Consider the following 17,823-nt stretch of genomic DNA (forward strand, 5'->3'; position numbering starts at 1 on the left):
CATGTAGGATACAGATCTCATTATATTCATCTGCATAGGGGTTATATAACGTAAGGACCATCTGACCATCATCTTGGAATTGTATTCTGGAGCGGAACTGTGATAATAAATCTGCCCCCAGTAAATTTACCGGACATGAGGGAGAGATTATGAACTGAGCAGTAACTTCAGGGAAAGGTCCCACAGGGATAGGTTTTATAAGAGTATATTTATTGGGTCTGTCATCTACTCTAATTAAAACAAGCTCTTGATCTGAGAATTGACATGGGGCTGGGGAGGGAGATTCCCAGACAGGGTTAAAAGGGATATTTTAGTATGAGACTAGATTTGTGTAAGGTGGGGAGGGCAGGAGCCTGTTACATGAACCGCTGATAATGAGCATCCTTGCAGCTGTGAAAGGGGGGCTGTATTTGGAGCGGGGAATTGCTGTCAGCGTTTAGCAAGGGAAAGGTGGGGGCTACGACCCTGGATCTTCTCGCTCCACAATTGTAACAGACCTCTCTACACTGAGTATTAGTAACTCCGCATACATCACAAATCCACCCGTCAGGATCATAGCGTGGAAGCGCACTAAGTTTTGGCAACCCAGTATATATTGGTGCTTTGGGATTGAGGGGCACAGAGCTTACAGTCGGGAGAAGAGGCTTGATTTCCTGGCGAGGGACCTTATCATCAAGCAGGGAGACCCCCTGTTCCAGATCATCATTTTTAATTGTTTGTCTTTCTGACACATTATTCATCAGAATTCACTTTCTCTGTTGATCCTCAATTTGCTATATATCAACCACTCAACTTGCTTTTACCAATCTTTCAATCACTTACAAATTTCCTTCTAAAACTAGACACTAGATTTCACTTTCAATTTTCCAGATTATATTTCTTTGTACTTCAAACAATATTGTCGCCTTAAACAAAACACAAATTTATCAGCGCGTAATCTACACCAAGAAAACACAGAGAGACTCAAGAGCGCAGCTACGCGCGTGCGCCCCCTCCCTTTTCAGAAACAGAGATAAGAAAAATCACAGCATTCCTCAGCACAGAAGAAAGCCATAACGCAGCTGTATGACTCCCCCCACCCATCGGATATTCCAAAGACAAACACAGACACAAAATACAGCAGTTCTTAGACTTAATTAATTTCTACGAAACCTTCATCACACAATTCACATACCAGAACACCTTAGAAAAACCTATAATTGAGAATATTTTCCCCATTTTTGGGCTAACAATATCAGATTCATAATACAACTTCAAAGACTTCTTTTCCTTCCACAAAAACGGATTCTCCTTTAGAGCTAAATATCCTTCTTAGTTGTGCATAATACCGACGGCCTTACGGTTTTATTCCACTGGGTCTCTCTCTGTCCCCCGCTGGGACAACCCAAAAACGCGGTACTCAGTGAAAGGAGGAGGGCGTCTTAGACTTAACCCTCCGGACACCCCTGGAAATAAATAAATATATGATTCCTGAGTTACGCATCCTACCCAATCTTCGATCACCTCACCGCGCCTGATTCTAACAGTGATCAGGAATTCAGGATATTTTGACTGTAAAGAGAATTTCATCACTGGTCAATCCGGGGTGTCCATCCCTTATGAGGTACGGTTCGAGCACTGGGCTTCCAATGGAACTACACCTCTATATGATTCCACCTATAAATCATCCCACCTCCGGGGACAAACCTCAGATCCTCTTTGCAGCAACAAACACAGGAAAACCACACCAAACGGTCAGTCTGGACAGTATAACTGCCAACTTACCGTGGTTGTTGTGGGGGATGATCAGTCCCAATTTTCCAGTGCCTGTGTCCGGTCCGAGGATCCTTTGTCTTGTTGTCCTCCGGGCGGCAGAGGCATTCCTGCTTGGAGCCCCACGTTGAAGGGCGCCAACTGTTGAGGGAGGATTTAAATTGATCCTTCACGGTTAACCCAGTGATTTCCAAATTAATATACAAGGTGTTGCCGGCAACTGAAAATGACCAGACGGAGACGTGTGTCTCTGTATGGGGGATCGAGCTGATCTCTGGCCCCCGTTTATTTTGTATATGAGTTTTCATTGTCACAGAAATTATACTTCAACCAATCAGCATAAGAACACGCTCACAGTTCTTAGCCTATAAGAATGCAGGAAAAACTTAACCCATGAGGATACAGGAAAAATGGAAACTACAGATATAGTCATGTCTTTTTGGCACAGTATGTGTTTTTCTAACAGATGCCTCAGTCTTGTATAGTGATACACCCCCGAATCTATTATCTGGCTCGAGACAGAAGACTCAAGGTCTTTGTACCAATTATGAACAATAGCCTAGTTGCATACCAGGCTTGTGAACAACAAGATAAAGTTACTTCATGGCAGCTGTAACCTTTTACCTAATTAAATAACAGAATTTATCTTTAAGCAACAAGAAAATGGAGTCAAAAACACAAAATGGAGAATCTAGCACAAAATGGAGAACCTTTCATAATTTGTTCCTTCACAGTGCTGAAGGCAGAATTCATCTCTTCTCCCCCAGCGTTCGTTGGAGAGAAGAGATGAAAGATCGATTTTATTTTTTTTTTTGTGAAAAATAAATTTTGCATGTGCCCCCCACCTCCCCCCTCAGTGCGCCGCCTGGCCCCTTGCCGCAGAAATACTCACCTAGCTCCCGCGATGTCTCCTCTGACCTCTCCGCGCTGGCAGCTTCTCCTGTGTGAGCGGTTACGTGGGACCGCTCATTACAGTCAGGGAATATTCCTCAGGCGGCACACGGGCGGCACACGGATGCCGCACGTGTGCCACACTGATGTGCCACTTGAGCACACGGACATACGGACACGGATATCTCCAGTACCGGTTTTTCCGGTACCGGAAATATCAGGACGTGTGAAAGAGGCCTTAAAGATAGGTACGCAGGACGCATGCGGAAGTAGGCGGAGCTTAAGGGAGGAACTACGCAGCCATACGCAGACCAGAAACACGCAAGTGTGAACTTAGCCTAACCTAAACTTCTTGTTAAGCAAAGTGCAAAAATTGTCTAAACCGCATAATATAAACTATAAACCCAGCCTTTCTTTGTCTTTTTTTCTGGACTGTTTGGAATTATTGCATGTATGGATATTTTAAGATATCACTGATATTTATTAGAGGTAGGTCAGTCCTATTTACAGCAGTAAGGCTTTTCTCATTCTCTCTAGTTTCTTTACTTACCTGTTATACATTTTTATGTTGTGATTTATTCGTGTACTAAGCGCACAAGAGAATCTAATTCATTTTAGTGACTCTCTCATTGTGCTTGCTGAAGGTCTCTTTATGCTTTAGTAAATACACTAAGCACACCAAAGTGGTTATTTACAAGGACTACAAAATATAAAAGGAATGAAGCTAATAAACCACACAACATGACAGCTATAAATTCCATCACAACACCACATTGTATTTGCGAAAGTGCAACTCATTATACAACAGGATTTATTAATGTATTTATTTTGCTCGTGTGTTGTACATTCATCAACTACATACTGAACAAGAGAGCTATGGGTCCAAAGGACCCAGAAAAACGACCCAATACAATCCAAATGGTAATGAGTATAAATATAAATTTTATTGGTACACAACGATTATAAAAACATAATGACTGGAAAACAGATAGGGCAAAATGCCACAGGGTGTACACAGACACCACTGAAGGAGCATACAAAGGACGCACGGAGCCAGGATCAGAACATTCAACCATAAAGTAACCTGTGGACTATGAAGCCCATGATATTATACTAGAGAGTGCTGCCCAAACATTCACATAGCCAGACCAAAAGGCCTGGGTACAAATAGTATAATGAGTGCATGTATATTACCTCAAGTGAGACGGGCAGGTAGAATGGATCCAGGGTCCGTGCGTCCTCCCCGACGCACGTTTCGGTGATAAAACCTTCCTCAGGGGGCAGGTTTTATCACCGAAACGTGCATCGGGGAGGACGCACGGACCCTGGATCCATTCTACCTGCCCGTCTCACTTGAGGTAATATACATGCACTCATTATACTATTTGTACCCAGGCCTTTTGGTCTGGCTATGTGAATGTTTGGGCAGCACTCTCTAGTATAATATCATGGGCTTCATAGTCCACAGGTTACTTTATGGTTGAATGTTCTGATCCTGGCTCCGTGCGTCCTTTGTATGCTCCTTCAGTGGTGTCTGTGTACACCCTGTGGCATTTTGCCCTATCTGTTTTCCAGTCATTATGTTTTTATAATCGTTGTGTACCAATAAAATTTATATTTATACTCATTACCATTTGGATTGTATTGGGTCGTTTTTCTGGGTCCTTTGGACCCATAGCTCTCTTGTTCTATATGTGGTAGCGACCAATCCTTATTTATTAGTCCTCCCCTTTTTTTTGATATTTTTTGGCATACAGTTCTTTCAGATTATTGGTTTGATAAATAATTCCTTTTTTGCTATGCCTTTTTTTGTTATATATTTGTTGATTTATCAACTACATACTGTACACTTTTGGCAGAAAATGTTAACCACATTTGCCACAATTTTACACTCTCACAATAAAATTGCAAAACCAAGAAGGAACTGGGAGTTATGGAAATCACAGGATGAACAGACAGGTTACTGATATGCAAGTTCTGAAAAAATGAAAACAACATTTCTCCTTCGCCTCATTGGGGGACACAGACCAGAGTGTAAGCTGTTGCTGCTACTAGGAGTCTGACACTAAGGCCTCTTTCACACTAGCGTCGTGCATTGCACGTCGCTATGCGTCGTTTGGTTGCAAAAACGCATCCTGCAAAAGTGCTTGCAGGATGCGTTTTTTCACCATTGATTTGCATTAGCGTCGCATTGCGACGCTTTGCCACACGTCGCAACCGTCGTGCGATGGTTGCACCGTGTTGTGGCGGACCGTCGGCTGCAAAAAACGTTACATGTAACGTTTTTTGCTGCCGACGGACCGCCATTTCCGACCGCGCACCTCCCCGCACCTCACAATGGGGCAGCGGATGCGTGGAAAATCAGCATCCGTTGCCCCCGTTGTGCGGCGCATTCACTGCTAGCGTCGGTACGTCGGCCCGACGCACTGCGACGGGCCGAGTACGACGCTAGTGTGAAAGTAGCCTAAGTTAACATAAAAAAGTTAGCTCCACCTCTGCAATATACACCCTTGTGCCGGCTCCAGGAGAACCAGCTGTTGCTTAGTGTCCATAGAAGCACATGGGTCTGGTCTTCAGACCGAAAGCTCTTTATTATTTAATTTTTATTATTAACCAATTTTTACATTTTTCCAAGTGGAATGAAGGGGCGACGGATCCTCTCAAGGTTCTGATCTCCCCGAACCATCAAAAGGCGAGCACGGGGAGTGTCTCTTCCCCATATCCTCTCCTGCGACATTGGATGCCATGCCTGGGCTGATTTCTAGGGCAACGGGTCCCTTTCAGGGGCACCGATCTCCCCGCACCCTTAGGCCGGCGTCACACTCGGCGTAAGACAATACGGTCCGTTTTTTACGTCCGTACTACGGCCGTAATACGGAGAAATGTTCCCAAAATAGTGATCCGTAGTCAGGGTGTGTCAGCGTATTTTGCGCATGGCATCCTCGGTATGTAATCCGTATGGCATCCGTACTGCGAGATTTTCGCGCACGCTTGCAAAACCGACATCTAATGGATTTATGTGCTCAAATGTTCGGGAAAACATATACAGTATATATATATATATATATATATATATATATATATATATGTCATTGAGACACATATATATATATTCTGTATTTAGATTTCATTCAGCGCGATATCTGTGAACAGCCGGTAATTCAATTACCGGCTTTTCATTTCTCCTGCACAAACCCGACATGATATGAGACATGGTTTACATACAGTAAACCATCTCATATCCCCTTTTTTTTGCATATTCCACACTACTAATGTTAGTAGTGTGTATGTGCAAAATTTCAGCGCTGTAGCTGCTGAAATAAAGGGTTAAATGGCGGAAATAATTGGCGTGGGCTCCCGCGCAATTTTCTCCGCCAGAATGGTAAAGCCAGTGACTGAGGGCAGATATTAATAGCCAGGAGAGGGTCCATGGTTATTGGCCCCCCCGTGGCTAAAAACATCTGCCCCCAGCCACCCCAGAAAAGGCACATCTGGAAGATGCGCCTATTCTGGCACTTGGCCACTCTCTTCCCACTCCCTGTAGCGGTGGGATATGGGGTAATGAAGGGTTAATGCCACCTTGCTATTGGAAGGTGACATTAAGCCAGATTAATAATGGAGAGGCGTCAATTATGACACCTATCCATTATTAATCCAATTGTTGGAAAGGGTTAAAAAACACACACACACATGATTTAAAAGTATTTTAATAAAATAAACACAGCGGTTGTTGTAATAATTTATTGTTCTCTCAATCCATCAGGAACACCCTCGCTTGGAAAAATAATAAACGCACAAGATACATACCTTCTGGTGAACCGTCTCGTCCCACGAAGTAATCCATCTGAAGGGGTTAACTAATATTACAGGCAGGAGCCCTGCTAATGCAGCTGTGCTCCGTGCCTGTAATCCCCGGGTGCTGAAAGGAAAGCAGTGATCTGTACTTACATTGAGTCGCGGTGATGCGCCCCTGCTGGATGTTCTCATGAACTGCAGCCTGGGAACTTTTTCCCACGCTCCAGGTCATATGAGGACATCCACCAGGGGGCGCATCACCGCGACTGAAGGAAATGTAGGTCAATGACCTACATTTCATTCATTCGCCGGGGATTACAGGCACGGAGCACCGCTGCATTTAGCAGGGCTCCTGCCTGTAATATTAGTTAACCCCTTCAGATGGATTACATCGTGGGACGAGACGGTTCACCAGAAGGTATGTATCTTGTGCGTTTATTATTTTTCCAAGCGAGGGTGTTCCTGATGGATTGAGAGAACAATAAATTATTACAACAACCGCTGTGTTTATTTCATTAAAATACTTTTAAATCATGTGTGTGTGTGTTTTTTAACCCTTTCCAACAATTGGATTAATAATGGATAGGTGTCATAATTGACGCCTCTCCATTATTAATCTGGCTTAATGTCACCTTCCAATAGCAAGGTGGCATTAACCCTTCATTACCCCATATCCCACCGCTACAGGGAGTGGGAAGAGAGTGGCCAAGTGCCAGAATAGGCGCATCTTCCAGATGTGCCTTTTCTGGGGTGGCTGGGGGCAGATGTTTTTAGCCACGGGGGGGGCAATAACCATGGACCCTCTCCTGGCTATTAATATCTGCCCTCAGTCACTGGCTTTACCATTCTGGCGGAGAAAATTGCGCGGGAGCCCACGCCAATTTTTTCCGCCATTTAACCCTTTATTTCAGCAGCTACAGCGCTGAAATTTTGCACATACACACTACTAACATTAGTAGTGTGGAATATGCAAAAAAAAAGGGGATATGAGATGGTTTACTGTATGTAAACCATGTCTCATATCCTGTCGGGTTTGTGCAGGAGAAATGAAAAGCCGGCAATTGAATTACCGACTTTTCACTAACACCGCTGCGTATTTCTCGCAAGTCACACTGCAGGTCCATGTGGAATCCGTATTTTTCTCGCCCCCATAGACTTTCATTAGCGATTTTTTTGCGCAATACGCTGACAAACGCAGCATGCTGCGATTTTGTACGGCCGTAGAAAGCCGTATAATACTGAACCGTAATATACGGCTAATAGGAGCAGCCCCATTGAGAATAATTGTGCCGTATGTAATGCGAGTTTTACAGACGTAGTTTCTGCGCTCTTACGTCCGTAAAACTCGCCAGTGTGACGCCGGCCTCAACGGACGAGCACATGGAGTGTCGCCTCCATGTGTCCTCTCCCACAGCCAGGCCTAATGCTGGACATTCAGTCCTATCCCATTCTAGGGGATTTAACCTCTTGGATGTACAGTGGCCCCTTTTTGGCATCTGAGCAGCCCCCACTGCACCACCACTGTGAAAGCGGATGGTACAAGGAGGCGGACGGTCCCTCTCCACCTCCCTATGAACCCCTTCACCCCCGGAGCTTTTTCCGCTTTTTCGTTTTCATTTTTTGCTCCCCTCATTCCCAGAGCCATAACTTTTTTATTTTTCAGTCAGTATGGCCATGTGAGGGCTTATTTTTTGCAGGACGAGATGTACTTTTGAATGATACCATTGGTTTTACCATGCCGTGTAACAGAAAATGGGAAAAAAATTCCAAGTGTGATGAAATTGCAAAAAAAGTGCTATCTCACACTTGTTTTTTGTTTGGCTTTTTTGCTAGGTTCACCAAAACTAACCGGCCATTATGATTCTCCAGGTCATTACGAGTTCATAGACACCTAACATGTCTAGGTTATTTTTTATCTAAGTGGTGAAAAAAAATTCCAAAGTTTGCTAAAAAAAATAAAAAAAAATGGGGTGATTTGAACTTTTATATATTTTTTATTTTTTTTAGATTTTTAAATACTTTTTTAAAATTTTGGCATGCTTCTATAGCCTCCATAGGAGGCTAGAAGCATGCACAACTCGATCGCCTCTGCTACATATAGGTGAAGTACAGATCACCTCTATGTAGCAGAAATGCAGGTGTACTTTGAACGCCGACCACAGGGTGGCGCTCAAAGCAATCGGCCATTAACAACCATAAAGGTCTCAAGGAGACCTCTGGTTGTTATGGCAATGCACCGATGACCCCCGATCATGTGACGGGGGTCAGCGGTGAGAGCACTTCCGGCCGTGCGGCCGGGAGCGCTAGTTAAATGCCGCTGTCAGCACTTGACGGCGGCCTTTAACTAGTTAATGGGCATGGGCGGATCGCGATTCCGCTCGCGCTCATTACGCGCACATGTCAGCTGTACAAAACAGCTGACATGTCGCGGCTTTTAGGTGGGCTCACCGCCGGAGCCCACCTCAAAGCAGGGGATCTGCCAGCTGACGTACTATTCCGTCAGCTGGCAGAAAGGGGTTAAAGGGACGGTGGATTGAGGGTTACCCCTTCATCTCTGCACCGTCCAAGACCAGCAGCAGCAGGAGGACCTGCTTATATCGCTGGTTTAACTGCCACCTGGCAGCTTCTCTGGGTAAGTGCTGGGGCTGGAGGGCTCCATACAGGCGGTCTGGGGTGGCGCTGGATAAGGGGGCCTATCCTGGCAGCGAGAGCATGCATACGGCCCCTTCCTAATAAACCTAAAAAGAACCCTAAGAGCTACCAAAGGGGAACCCCCATCAGCCAATACATATAAAACGAAAAAAAGCCGAACAACCACTAAGTGCGGCACTGGATACTATATATAACTAAACAAATAAAGCATCAATAGTAACCATATACGTAAGATCCAGACCAGACGGGGATAGATTTAAATATAACTTTTATTGAAAATACTAAATTTAAATGATTCAAATACACACAGGACAAAAATAATAAAGCAAAAGACAGCTAAAAAACACACAGCACATCAGATGTCACCACCCTCAGAGGGATGCGCTGAAAGACTGCACAAAAACATCACTGCTGCACGGTCAGCACCTGAAGGCATAGATGCCAGAGAGTAAACAATGGTGCCCGCAAATGATCAATGCAGTACCTCATAGAGGATAAGAAAGGGGCGAGCTATAAGGTGCCAGCACTACACACCCAAAGTTTTGGGTTGCAGGACTGCACCATATGACACAAGATAAGCCAGATAAAGCGTAAAGTAAAAGTAAATTGGCAAATGCTAAATGCTAAATACCTTGTGACATCTCAGCAACAGAGTGCCGGCGTGCAGACAGGGACCGGAGAGCCTCGACGCGCGTTTCACCGCCTTGGCTTCGTCAGGAGGCGTGGCCAGTAAAAAGAGGGCTGGATATTTATCGGAGAGTGAGGGGGATACCAGCGAATCGGCGCACTGTCCCAGCATGATGTGTGCGCGTCAGCGGCGGGGCGGGCCGGCGCGCGCCATGGAGTATGGGAAGGAGAACATACGTCATCCGCCCCATCACCACAGCAATGCTCCCGGCCAGCGACGCCGCTGAGGCGACACAGCGCATGCGTGGGGCGCGTCTGCGCCGAGCAAGAGAGGAGGTAAACAAGGAGTGCATCAACCAAGATCTCATGCACTGCGCCAGGTTACTCACGGGATGACTTGCGTGAGGTAAAGTGGTTGGTAATACTATCATAATCCTGGGGGCAGGATATGCCAGGAAGGACGGCGCACTGGTAGGCACCAAGATATAAAGAATTTGGGCTAACAGAATTAACCCTGGGTTTTCCCAAAAGGGTTAGGCATACTACAATATAGCTCATTACAAACACTGGTAACTGCTAAACGTTAGTATGAGACAAAGCAATATATTAAATCAAATAATAAGAACACATGTAATCAGAGAAAATTACTGATCATCAGAATATATAATATAATTATTGAAAACAAAATTGGATGTCTAATAAGGATATACATCATACAAACAATTAACTAGGGAAGACATTGATAGAGCTGTATTAGCTATAAAATACCAAGCAGATGGCTAATAGGCATTTATATAGTAAATATATCAAATATAGGTCATTCCATATTTCTTCTGGAGCACCCCCCTACCACAGGGCACCGAGTCCTAAGTACCGGGTCTCCCTTCTGGCTCTGGCGATGTCACGGTGGCTAGACCCCGGGCTGTGACCCTGTTAAGGGGGATCCAATAAAGGAATAACAGTTCGATGTGTGGGTGGTGTGATGATGTGGTGCAGTGCCGGTCACAGTAATTAACGAGGACACCAGGTTGCAGTCTCTTTACCTCTTTACTGAAGGCTCAGGATCCTCAGTCTGGAATACGGTTAACCGGGCGGTGAGAGTCCGGCTGGTCCGATGGCACATCCAGGGTTCTCCTTGCAGGTGGAAATCAGTGCCTACCTCCTAGCGCCTATATGTTGTAGTCCTTCCCTGCTGGGCACCACGGGATAGTCCTCACAACCGCTGTGTCTGCGTTCGATGTTCTTCCTCTCTGTCCCCCAGATGATCTGGCTAGGACGCACCCATATGACGGGGAGGCCTGGAGCTATTCTGGGACCCTAGAGTCGCCCCTCTCCCACGATTGCCTCCTTGGTCTGCTTAGGCGATTTGGGTGAGACAACCAACCTATGATTAGCTGTCCTGCCGTGTTCAAAGTTGTACATAATGTGTCTTACTTTCTCGGTGCCCGGCCACCGGCTATGCGCCTCAGAAGGATGTTGCCTCGGTCCCACGGCACGACTCCTTCTGGTGCCTTCTCCTAAATGCTGTGATCACTCTTCTCACTTTTCCACAGTATCCTTCGCCTCGTGTCCTTTCTTAAGATGCCGCCGCAAGATAGTGCAGGCGCGACTCTCTCTCTTTTCAGGCCCGCTATCAGGATCCCCTCACTTGACAGATCCTCTCTCCTACTCTCCCGGGCTCTCTTCTTCCTGACTTCCTGTCCAAGCCCCAGTTTTACCAGACTGTGAGGAGTGGCCTACTAGATAGAACCACTCCTCCTGGTGGCCGGAGTGTGAAGTGTTCTGTGTGTCTGTGATACCTGGTCTGGTGAACTCATTCAGTGCCATCAGACGTTCCATCACTCCCCTTAGTGGCGGAGCATCAGTACTGCAACGACCAGGACTCTGGGGCACTGCACTCCCCCCCGGTTAAATCCAGTACTCCCGGACTGGGAAAATAAGAACAACAATACATGTTAATAGAAAACACACGCAAAATTTTGAAATGACATAAACAATTAAACATAACGGTGCTTCCCGTTACGGGAGGTGAGGATTCTTGAACGTTGCGAAAGTTAGGTCATGCACAGTTTATGACTCTCAGTTCGGTGTTTGAAACGGCGGGGACCCCGGGTAAACAAAGGGGTCCCCTTAGAAGTTTTTGGAGCAATTCACTGTCCATTACTCCGTTGTCCATTTTTAAAATCTATAACAAAAGATATGCACACAAACATTTTCAACCAAGTAGCAGCCCTCATTAATACCTCCACGTTTTGTTGCGGAGGGGAGTTTGATTCTGAGTGCTGCGTGTAGACCTTCGCAGCGCAGGGGCGGCTATCGGCCTAACAGGGCCCGCTATGCTTGCTACCACTGGTGTAGTGCTCTGTCTTCTAGCTACGCTTCTAGTGAGTCTGGGTATCACTGGCATGTTGGGGCTCTCTGGGCTGCTGCCACCAGCAGTGGGTACGGCGGATTCGCCGATAGCGGAGGGAGGACTTGCCGGATCAACGGTGGGCATGGCATCTTCAGGCGGGAGTTGCGGAGATTGCAAACCTGGATGATCCGGCCCCACAATTAGTTCTGGCAGGTTCGGTTGACGGAACGTTAGGACGGGTACCACAATCGCCTGATCGATCTGAGTCCAAGACTGGGGAAAATCACCAAGAACAGTGTGCATCACCTTCTCTTCCACAGGTGGGGAGGTCCCTGGAGCTGTTTCCCTCTCTCTCAACTTGTCAGGGCACACTTTAAGGTGGTCTCTTGATATTGCCGTCGAGGTTTCCCCTCCATCCTTGCTGATGAGGCAGACCTTCGTGTTGTCGAAATCGGATGGCAGGATGGTATACGGGTCCGTTTCCCACTGGTCATCAAGCTTGTGTAGCCTTCTCTTCCGTTTGAGTACTTGCTCCCCAGGCGACAAAGAAGTTGCAGGAGCATGCTGGTTGTAATCCTTCTCCTGTTTCTGTCTGGCTTGAGCGAGACTTCTTTCCACGCATTCCTGCACTCGGCGGTACTTTTGCTGCCTCTCTGTATCCCAATCCGCATCTGGCGAGATATCCTCAGGGGTCAGGACCCCCATGTCCAGGTCCACAGGTAACTTGCTGGACCTTCCTCGCATCAGGTATGCCGGCGTGCAGTTGGTGGAATTCACTGGGATGTGATTGTACATATCCACCAGGTCCGGCAACTTTGAGGGCCACAAGTTCCGTTCCTCTACCGGCAAGGTCTTCAGTAAGTCGATCACCACCTGGTTCATCTTCTCACACATCCCGTTGGTTTGTGGATGGTAGGGCGTGGTTCTGATCTTCTTACACCCGTACAGGTTGCAGAATTCCTGAAACACTTCCGCTTCGAATGCTGGCCCCTGGTCAGTCAATACCCTCTCTGGGTACCCATGAGGTCTACAGAAGTACTGTTGGAAGGTTTTGGCAGCCGTCCTAGACGTTAGATCTTTGACCGTCACGACTACCAGGAATCTCGAGTAGTGGTCCACTATGGTGAGAGCATAGATATAGCCTGACCGGCTTGGGGTCAACTTCACGTGATCTAGCGCGACCAACTCGAGCGGCCGTTTGGTGATGATAGGCTGCAAGTGGGCCCATTGGCTATCACGATCCTTCCTGCGCAGGCTACAGGGGCCACACTCTCGACACCACTTCTCGATGGCTCTCTTCATACCAATCCAGTAGAACCTCCCACGGAGTAGCCTCTCTAGCTTCTTCCATCCGAAGTGTCCGGACCCATCATGGTACGCCCCCAGGACCATTGGCACATCTTGTCTTGGGATCACGATCTGCCACACCAATTCATGAGTGCGGGGGTCGATGCTCCTCCGGCATAGCTTACCATCGTGAATAAACAGCTTGCCCCTCTCCTTCCACAACTGCAACGCCTCTGGCGGATCATCCGGGCCAGGATGCAAACCTGCCTGCATCAGGAGCTCTTTCACCCGACGGACCGTAGGATCACCATCCTGATTCTCTGCCCACCCGTGATGGGGCAGGGGATTCAACAGGGCGCCTTGTCTATTCTTGCACCGGTTCTCTACCTGATGGGAACACTGGGTTGCCTTGGGGCAATGGAAAGCGGGCATCTCCACCTCCACGAACGCTTCCAGATCTTCCTCCGTTTCTGACAAGTGAGGCATCCGGGACAATGCATCGGCATTCACATTCTTATGCCCTGCCCGGTACTTGAGGGTGAAATCGTAGTTAGACAATCGAGCCATCCACCGCTGCTCCAGGGCACCGAGGTTCGCTGTGTCCAAGTGCGTTAACGGATTATTGTCCATGAAGACGGTGAATTTGGCCGAGGCCAGGTAGTGTTTGAACCTCTCCGTCACAGCCCAAACAACGGCAAGGAACTCCAGCTTGAAGGAACTGTAGTTGTCAGGGTACCTCTCCGTGGGGCGAAGTTTCCTGCTGGCGTAAGCGATTACTCTTTCCTTGCCCTTCTGGAACTGGGACAGCACGGCCCCCAGCCCCACGTTGCTGGCATCCGTATACAACACAAACGGTTGGTCATATTCAGGGTAAGCCAGTACCTCTTCTCCAGTCAGCGCCGACTTCAGGCATGTGAACGATTCTTCCAGTCCATCGTTCCAATCAAATGAGGCACTCTTACCCTTGGGCTTCTTGGATTGACCCACCAACAGGTCTTGCAGCGGTGCGGCCTTTTTGGTGAATTCTTTGATAAACCTTCGGTAGTAGCCGACCAACCCGAGGAACTGCTGGACCTCATGGAGGTTATCGGGCTTTGGCCAGTCCTTGATCACCGTGACCTTATCGGGGTCTGGAGCTACTCCTTCGGCACTCACCACATGGCCCAGGTACTGCACTTTGGGCTTTAGCAGATGGCATTTGGACGGTTTCACCTTTAAGCCAAAGTTGGACAGAGCTTCAAACACCTCGGCCAGGTGCTTCAGGTGGTCTTCATAGGTTTTAGAGAAGACAATGACATCGTCCAGATAGAGCAGCACAGTTTCAAAGTTCTAGTGTCCCAGACAGCACTCCATCATCCTCTGGAACGTCCCCGGGGCATTACACAACCCGAAGGGCATATAGTTGAACTCGCAGAGACCCATAAGGCACGTTGTTCACTGTAACCAGCTATTTCGGCTACCTGCTGCAACAAGACAATAACTTCTGCAAGACAATTTTCTATGACATTAGTACCAATAGTCATCATGGGATTACATTCACGTCGATCGATATCAACAATGACCATCCCCTGGAGCTCCAACTCCACCCGCCCCACTTTAATGGTGACTTCTTTATACCCCACTTGTGGCAGTGGTTGACCATTACTAGCTATTATGGTGAAATCATCATCAGGGCCGCGGGTGATGTCAGTGTCCTCCCAATAACGCTTATAAAGGACGTAGGGCATAGTCGTCACCTGGGAACCGGTGTCCAACAAAGCGTTCATGGGGATGCCGTCGACCACGATAGGGAGAACTGGTCGCCCCCCAATGTATTTGGCTCTCCAGTTCTGCGGGCCCGATCGTCCTACTCCTGGGGGTTGGCCCTTGGCCCCAGGGGTTGCTTCATTAAATGACAGTACCTGGCAAGGTGGCCCACTTGGTGGCAGCGGCGGCAAATGGGTCGTCCATCCCGATGAAAGCGGTCGTTGTCTCGGCCTCTGGCCGACGAAACCCTCCTCTGTCGCTGCCAGGGGACATCCTCCGGTCTGGAAGCCAGCTGGATCTCTTCCTTGGGAGCCTTCTGTAGGGACTGGACGGTCCGGGCTAGGGCAGCAACGCTCTTGGTCAGCTCCTGCATCTGGAGACCTAGTCCTGCGGGGGAATCGTCGTCCAGAATTTGGGCATCGGCCTCAGCGGAGACAGGTGCTTCCGGCGCTGCCTCCTGATGGTATGTAAGGGCTTGACGCCTGGGAAGGACAGCGCGGCTGGGCTGTCGCTCCTGTAGCGCCTTGATGGCTTTATCTTTGAACTGCGCGAAGGTCAGGTCCGGATTCTGCATGGCTAGGAAGTGTAGCTGGTCTCTTTGGTGAATGCACAGGAGCCCCTCGACAAACCGTTCTTTCAGGAGTTTATCTTCATCCTGCATACTACCGGGGTCACTCTGCTTGATGGCCCACAGTGCCTCCTGAAGATTAAGGGCATAGTCCCGTAAGCTATCCTGCGGCCTCTGTTTGCACCCATAGAACGTTAATTTAATTTCCATAGCGGTGCGGGTGTCAAAGGTGGTTTTTAGCTTTGCAAAGACCTGCTGTGCAGTTTTCTTATCCGCGGCGGGCCAGGACTTCACTTCTCTTAAAGCTGCGCCGAAGAGTTGTCTGGTTATCATATGGACCTTCTGAGGCTCTGTCAGGGGATAGAACTCAAGCAGGCTGCAGATCCCTTCTTTAAAGTCAGTGAACGTATGGGATTCTCCAGAGTATCGCGGGAGCCAGGCGGCTCCTGGTAGGTACGGCATGGAGAAGGGCATCATGGCTGTTGTAGCTGTAGCAGTGTCCGGCTGGCCGATGGGAGCGGCAAGCCCCGCGGCTTCTGGCGGTGATACCGGACCTGCGGCTGCGGCTACTGCGGGGTCCGGAAGTGCCGCCGTGGCTGCGGCCGCCGCCTCCGCTTCTCCGGGGTCCGACATAGCTGTTCTTCTCCCTTGCTAGCCTTCCGGGGTCAGAGTTCCTTTTTTTTCCGGAGTCAGCTCTTCACCGTGCCTTCTCGTTCCGCGCTCTTTTCGGCCGGCTCCGCCCGCGCAGCTATGGCCCCTCCCCTCGGCGCGGCAATGGCGAATTTTTGGCGGCAATACACAGTCTTCTCAATAAAGCACAATTCAGTCACAGTTCCAAGGCACACATGACCCGAGCCTCGGGCTTAAGTAGGATCCTGTTCGTGACCCCAAGTTGGAGCACCCCCCTACCACAGGGCCACCGAGTCCTAAGTACCGGGTCTCCCTTCTGGCTCTGGCGATGTCACGGTGGCTAGACCCCGGGCTGTGACCCTGTTAAGGGGGATCCAATAAAGGAATAACAGTTCGATGTGTGGGTGGTGGTGATGATGTGGTGCAGTGCCGGTCACAGTAATTAACGAGGACACCAGGTTGCAGTCTCTTTACCTCTTTACTGAAGGCTCAGGATCCTCAGTCTGGAATACGGTTAACCGGGTGGTGAGAGTCCGGCTGGTCCGATGGCACATCCAGGGTTCTCCTTGCAGGTGGAAATCAGTGCCTACCTCCTAGCGCCTATATGTTGTAGTCCTTCCCTGCTGGGCACCACGGGATAGTCCTCACAACCGCTGTGTCTGCGTTCGATGTTCTTCCTCTCTGTCCCCCAGATGATCTGGCTAGGACGCACCCGTATGACGGGGAGGCCTGGAGCTATTCTGGGACCCTAGAGTCGCCCCTCTCCCACGATTGCCTCCTTGGTCTGCTTAGGCGATTTGGGTGAGACAACCAACCTATGATTAGCTGTCCTGCCGTGTTCAAAGTTGTACATAAAGTGTCTTACTTTCTCGGTGCCCGGCCACCGGCTATGCGCCTCAGAAGGATGTTGCCTCGGTCCCACGGCACGACTCCTTCTGGTGCCTTCTCCTAAATGCTGTGATCACTCTTCTCACTTTTCCACAGTATCCTTCGCCTTGTGTCCTTTCTTAAGATGCCGCCGCAAGATAGTGCAGGCGCGACTCCGTAACAATCTCTCTCTTTTCAGGCCCGCTATCAGGATCCCCTCACTTGACAGATCCTCTCTCCTACTCTCCCGCGCTCTCTTCTTCCTGACTTCCTGTCCAACCCCCAGTTTTACCAGACTGTGAGGAGTGGCCTACTAGATAGGACCACTGTTGTGAATTTGGATTCTGGGCTCCCCCGGTGGCTACTGGTGGAATTGAACTGTGTCTTCATCTTCTCTGTTCACCTGTTCCCATCAAGATGTGGGAGTCGCTATATAACCTTGCTGCTCTGTTAGTTGCTTGCCGGTCAACAATGTTATCAGAAGCCTCTCTGTGCTTGTTCCTGCTCCTAGACAACTACTAGATAAGTTGGACTCTTGTCCATGTTTGTTTTTGCATTTTTGTTCCAGTTCACAGCTGTAGTTTCGTTACTGTGTCTGGAAAGCTCTTGTGAACAGGAATTGCCACTCTGGTGTTATGAGTTAATGCCAGAGTTT

This window comes from Ranitomeya variabilis, chromosome 1, assembly GCF_051348905.1.
Source record: "Ranitomeya variabilis isolate aRanVar5 chromosome 1, aRanVar5.hap1, whole genome shotgun sequence".
Taxonomy (NCBI): Eukaryota; Metazoa; Chordata; class Amphibia; order Anura; family Dendrobatidae; genus Ranitomeya; species Ranitomeya variabilis.